Source organism: Erythrolamprus reginae, chromosome 1, assembly GCF_031021105.1.
Source record: "Erythrolamprus reginae isolate rEryReg1 chromosome 1, rEryReg1.hap1, whole genome shotgun sequence".
In the NCBI taxonomy this organism is placed as follows: Eukaryota; Metazoa; Chordata; class Lepidosauria; order Squamata; family Dipsadidae; genus Erythrolamprus; species Erythrolamprus reginae.
In genome coordinates, this window is record NC_091950.1 from 268,141,446 (window position 1) to 268,147,445 (window position 6,000).

Consider the following 6,000-nt stretch of genomic DNA (forward strand, 5'->3'; position numbering starts at 1 on the left):
ATTTAAATGATGTCCATTAGGACTCCAAGATCCCTCTCACAATTACTATTATTAAGCAAGGTACATAAAGTCTAGACATCATGTGATGACTAATCTCATACACTATTTTCTTCTCAATTTGGGTTTTTTTCACAAATGAAGCATTAATCAGCTGCATCCTAATAACCTTTTCATACTATAATACTTTTCATACTATCATACTATCAAGCTTGCACTCAAAACCTGTCCAGTTATTTAAACATTTAAACAGTAAGAGTATCTTTGCATAAAATAGGTTAACCTAAAGATGCTTTTATATGTCAAAATTTACTACCTAGTGATACTTTAAGCCTGCAGAATGTTAAATATGAAAAATTCATAGAATAGACTATATATATTGACTGTATTTTAGTACAGTACACAAAGACTCACTCCTGAGTTTATTTTGATAACCATCACTTTTCAAGGTATTCTTTATTATTTTTTCTACAGTGTATTATCAGGAAATGGGGGATATAGGTTCCAAAGAGAAATGGAATGTATTCCTCCATAGACAATTTTAGTAACGCATAAGAATGCTTTTAAGATTAAAGCAACTCTTTCCATATATTCCAAGATGATCAATAGCTCTGACGTCTCACGGCAGCTAACCAAGACTCTTTCAGTTGAAACAATTTAAACTCTTTATTATTCCATAGTAAAGATTTTATCCTTTCTAATTTATTTTTTTAATATTCAGAATTAATTTTTTTTAAGTCTATTAGATTAGCTTTTGGACTCAATTTGTTTTTTTAATATTTTCACAAAATAATTTATGTAAGAAAAACATTTTATCTTCTATACTAATTTTAATTTTTTACATATAAAATGCTGTGAAGTAATATTATCCATTAATACAGCTACAATTACAAAAATCTTTCCCTCATTATGTTATTACCAACCTTTGACATTTCTGCAAACAAGTGGAAAGGCTCTTATCAAAAATATATAATTTTACTACAATAACAACACTGTTTACCACTTATGCAAGTTCAATAATTAACACTTGTTTATCACCCAGAACCACAAAGTAGGCTAGAAAAATATCTACTCAGTCAGTCTGATTATTTACACAACACATTCACTCATGGATTCCTTAATTAATAGATTTTTGTTTGATTTACAAGACACAATGAGCCATAAACACCACTGAGGTCACAAACAACGCAGTTGTGGTTCAAATGTGTTCTGTAAAAATAAATAAATTGACTCTTGCCCATATCTAGAGGGCCCCATATTGGTAAATATTATTATTATTATTAGATTTGTATGCCGCCCCTCTCCGTAGACTCGGGCCATAATCTGGCTATCTCTCCAAATACTAACCCTTCCAAACAATTTTTAAAATGTCAAAAATAATTTTAACAAACTATGCTTGAATAGTGAGCACACCAATGTTAAGTAGCCAAATCCTTCAATTTACTCATTGTTTCAATTTACTATTTGCAATTGAGGAACGCTCTGTATCTTTCTTTGCTTCATTTGAACTCTAAAAGGGCATGGTATTTCAAATCCTTTCAAATATTTCAGCTCTACCACTTTGCAAAATAAAGGGAGCCACATATATGCTTGCCAGGCTTCATGCACAGTACATCATCCTAAGGTGGCCAGTATGCATTCATCACCAAGTGCTTTGCAAGGCAAGACATTGGGCTGGCCTATTGCAACTATCAGATTTTAATGCACATTTTATTGGTTATTAGATTGCAAAAGAGTTGCCAAAGGTAACGAAAGTTAAATTTTACAAACTGCAAAATCCATAGAAATGAAGAAACCTAGCCCAGGTGATGGAACACAGCACGTAATGATTGATAACTACAATGCCATCTAAATCCCTGCTTCAGAATGTTGGGTTATACCTTTAAAAAGTCTCGGCAAACAGAAATGGGGGTTTTTTTGTGTACACACACAAATACACACACAAACAAACGCATGCAACATATTTTTGCTGATAATAAAAATGTATACACACAAACACACACACATTTTTATATACATATTTTTTGACAGAAACGCACACACACATGTCAAGGCAGCAAACACACACCCATATTCATTCCTCTTCCTACTGTCCCTCCAACAATCACCCTGTGAGGGTGCGTTGGGCTGAGAGCCAGTGGCCAGCCCAAGGTCACCTCAATTAGTTTTCATGCCTAAGGATTTAAACTCAGGGTTTTCCTGGTTATCATAACCTAACGCTTAGGAGTGCCAGTCTGCCTGTCTGTCCCACTCACTGGTATGCTTGTTTTTAACCACCCAAATGCCAAACTGATAAACATTAGGCATTGCGCTCCTGTCCCCTTGGGTATCAAACAAACCTAGACGTTTTCCTAAGGTCTTCCAGCGTTCTTGCCTTAAGCTAAAACATAACTGAGCGCCGTTCTCAAAGCAACCAGCTCACAGAAGAATGGCCGCAATCCAAGATAACGGCCAGGGACAGGCATTTTTTATGGGTGTTTTTTCCTATTCGCTTCCACTAGCTAACTGAATTCGCCACTAGTTAAGTGAACCGTGCACAAGTGCGCCATCGTGCCCATCGTCCCTGTCTTACTGTCCTATTGTTTTATTTACCTGTAGCTTAATTTACTTATATTTATTCGATACCTGTTATCTTATACATTATGTTTATTCGATACCTGTTATCTTATACATTATGTTTTGGACAAATAAAATAAAACAAATGAACAGGTTCCTCAGCCCCGCAATCCAAAGCGTCCACCCATTTCAAACGTACGGGAATGCAAGGTGAGGGGAAGGTTCGGAAGAGGCGACCACCTGTTCATAGGTCGCCGGCCAGCGGCTTTAAACACAAACATACACCCCTTCAAATCCTCACCCAGTTCACAACCGCCCGCGTTAGGCTAAAACAGCTTCTCGAGAAGCCGAAGGATGAAGCCGAGGAACGAAAGGCGGCCGGGAAGCTCCGCTCCCTTTGTCTGAACGGCCCGCGACCACCGCCCTCCCCAACACCCCCCCTCCGCTCCCATTCCCCCTTGCTGCGCCGTTTAACTTCGCTTGCGCACCCTTTACCAGGGAGAGGACGAGCGGTTTTTGGAGGACGACGACGACGCTGCTGCTGCTGCTGCTGCTGTTAACTTGATGGCGGCAGTACGATAGTAGCAACGGATATGGTGGGAAGGCTGTTGAGGAGCGCTCCGTCTTCCCTTCAGCCCGAAGACACAGCGGCCATCTTTGCTTTAGCTGCCGGTCAGGTCACGTGAGGCGCGCGCGTGCCCGTCTGTCTTGCTCTCCTGCCCCCGAAGGCGGCTGAGGTTCCGGAGCGCGCGCCCGGCTGGATTCCGCCCGACCCTCCTTTTTCCGCTATTATACGGAGGCGCGCACGCGCCCCGGCGAGAGCCGAATGTTAAAAGGAGACAGGGGGAGGGGGCACGGTTCGAACGGCTGCGCGCGACCCAATTGAATAATAAGTTCCTAACCGTTAATTGACCTACCCGCGGCCCAACGGCGGGTGTCGAAAGGCGTTGAGGAGTCTCGCAGCATCGGGAAGGAGGGAGAGAGAGCTGGTGGGACGGGGACGGGGACGTTTATTTGTGGGCTAAAATCCTGCTCGGCTTCGTCAGGCGTTTCCCCATCTTGCGCGGGTGTTATTTATAGGTAGGCGCGGATACACAAACCATTATAAGGGCATTGTAAACCCTGGAGCCGAAACAAAATTAGAAATGCCGGAGATAAAATATGTTTCGAAGAGATGCTAAAAGGTGCTTTTTCTATATATAAAAGAAGCAAATAATGTACATTTAGGCAAGAAAAACAAAATGCATAGGTACAGTACTGTATATGTGGTACCTTGCTTAATAGTAGTAACTGTGAGAGGGATCTTGGAGTCCTAGTGGATATGAGCCAGCAGTGTGCAGCAATGCCAAAAAAGCCAACACAGTTCTAGGCTGCATTAACAGAGGGATAGAATCAAGATCAGGTGAAGTGTTAATACCACTTTATAATGCCTTGGTAAGGCCACACTTGCAATGCTGCGTTCACTTTTAGTCACCATGATGCAAAAAGGATGTTGAGACTCTAGAAAGAGTGCAGAGAACAGCAACTAAGATGACTAGGGGACTGGAGGCTAAAACACAATGAAGAACGGTTGTAGTAACTGGGTATATCTAGTTTAATGAAAAGAAGGACCAGGGGAGACATGTTAACAGTGTTCCAATATCTCAGGGGTTGCCACAAAAAAGGAGGCGTCAACCCAGGTGTGGGCTACTACCTGGATGTGGGGGGGGATGCAGTGAGGTAGCAAAAATGGAGCTCCACCCCAGAGCACCCAATTTGCACTGAAAGATGTTTAAACAAAATGTATAAGCCATGCCCACAGTGTGGTAGAAAAAATTTTGGTACCCCTTCACTGAGTCAACCTATTCTTCAAAGCACCTGAGGGTAGAACAAGAAGCAATGGGTGGAAAGTGATCAAGGAGAGAATTAATTTAGAATTAAGGAGAAATTTCCTGACAGAACAATTAAACAGTGGAACAAGTTGCCTCCAGAAGTTGTGAATGTTCCAACACTGGAAGTTTTTAAAAAGATGTTGGATAACCATTCATCTGAAGTAGTGTAGAGCTTCCTGCCTAAGCAGGGGGTTGGACTAGAAGACCTCTAAGGTCCCTTCTAACTTGTTGCTGTTGTTATTGGCCTTCCTTGGTGTTTTCTTCACTGCATAAGAAGCGAAACATTTAAAAAACCATCAAGAAAGGCCAGTTGCCTTTTGGAAAAAGCACCTTTGGGACATTAATGACCTAGGCAGGTTTCAAAAATGAGCGTGCAGATGTTCAACACTGCAAGCGGCTTAGATTTAAATGCATGCTGTTAAAAGGATTTGTTTGTGGGTAAAGGATTTTTTGACAGATAGGTCACAATCAGTAAGGGTGGGATCTCATCTATTCAGATACAAAGCACAGGAGCCCCCCCCCCCCAGGGTTGTGTACTAAGCCTTTTCCTTTATTCCTTGTACATACATGACTGCACCCTATTGTATAACATCAACACGATTATTAAATTTGCAGACGATACGAGAGTGGTGGGGCTGATTAATAAGAACAATGAGTCTGCTTACAGAAATGTAGTACAAGGGCTGACATTGTGGTGCAAAGAAAATAATATTACACTTAAAACCAAAAAAACTAAGGAACTGATAATTGACTTCAGGAAGAAGAAAGATGTACATTTACCATTGTACATAAATGACAAAGAGGTTGAGAGGGTTGGTAGTTTTAAGTTTCTGGGTATTCATATCACAAAGAACATCTCATGGACGATGAATGTTAACATGCTTGTGAAGAAGGCACAAAAGAGGCTGTACTGCCTAAGAATGCTCAGAAAGATAAATCTTTCTCAGCATCTATTGTTCTACTATTGCAGCACCATTGATAGCGTCCCAACATATAGCATTCTCACATGGTATGGGAGCAGCTCCGTAGCGGATAAAAAAGCTTTACAGAAAGTCATAGAACTGCCCAGAATATCATTGGGATCCAGCTACCATCCCTCAACGATATCTTCATATCTCACTGTTTTAGAAAGGTGCACAACATTCTCAGAAACTCTTCTCATCCTGCTTACAATCTTTTTGAACTCCACTATATTTGAGCCGGTGAAATTGTATTTGTTGAATAGCAGTACGGTTTCCTGCAGTTGATGGATTTAGCCCAGGTTTCTGAGTTTCTGGTTTTGTACAATGTACAAAGATGATGGTGATGATGATGACATCCATGTCTGACACTTGGTGATTCTATGGGCCAGGTCTCTCCACATCAGCGTACACAGAATACTACAGCAATTGGGTTATTGAACACACTGGAGCAAGCTAGTTTGTGGCTTGATGTGGAAGAAAGAATGGTTATAAAGGAAATTGCTGCTATTAAATCTTCCTTTTTTTCCCTATTTGTTCCATATCTTGTGGGCACATGAATGGGAAAGAAATCATTGCAGGATTTTAAATTGAATAAAAATTACAATAAAGGCTCA

The 6,000-nt window shown here is 40.8% G+C and overlaps 1 protein-coding gene across 2 annotated transcripts in view; it reads right to left on the bottom strand.

Annotated features, from left to right (window-relative positions):
• Nucleotides 1-3,351, bottom strand: part of KIDINS220 (kinase D interacting substrate 220) — a 63,718-nt gene extending 60,367 nt beyond the window's left edge. Inside the window, exon 1 of one of the 2 annotated variants that reach the window (XM_070732956.1) lies at nucleotides 3,049-3,351. The gene's annotated coding sequence lies outside the window, so the exon portion shown is untranslated. The remainder of the gene's footprint in view (nucleotides 1-3,048) is intronic. The other variant, XM_070732955.1, reaches the window with a different exon arrangement.
• Between the last annotated feature and the right edge of the window lie 2,649 nt (nucleotides 3,352-6,000).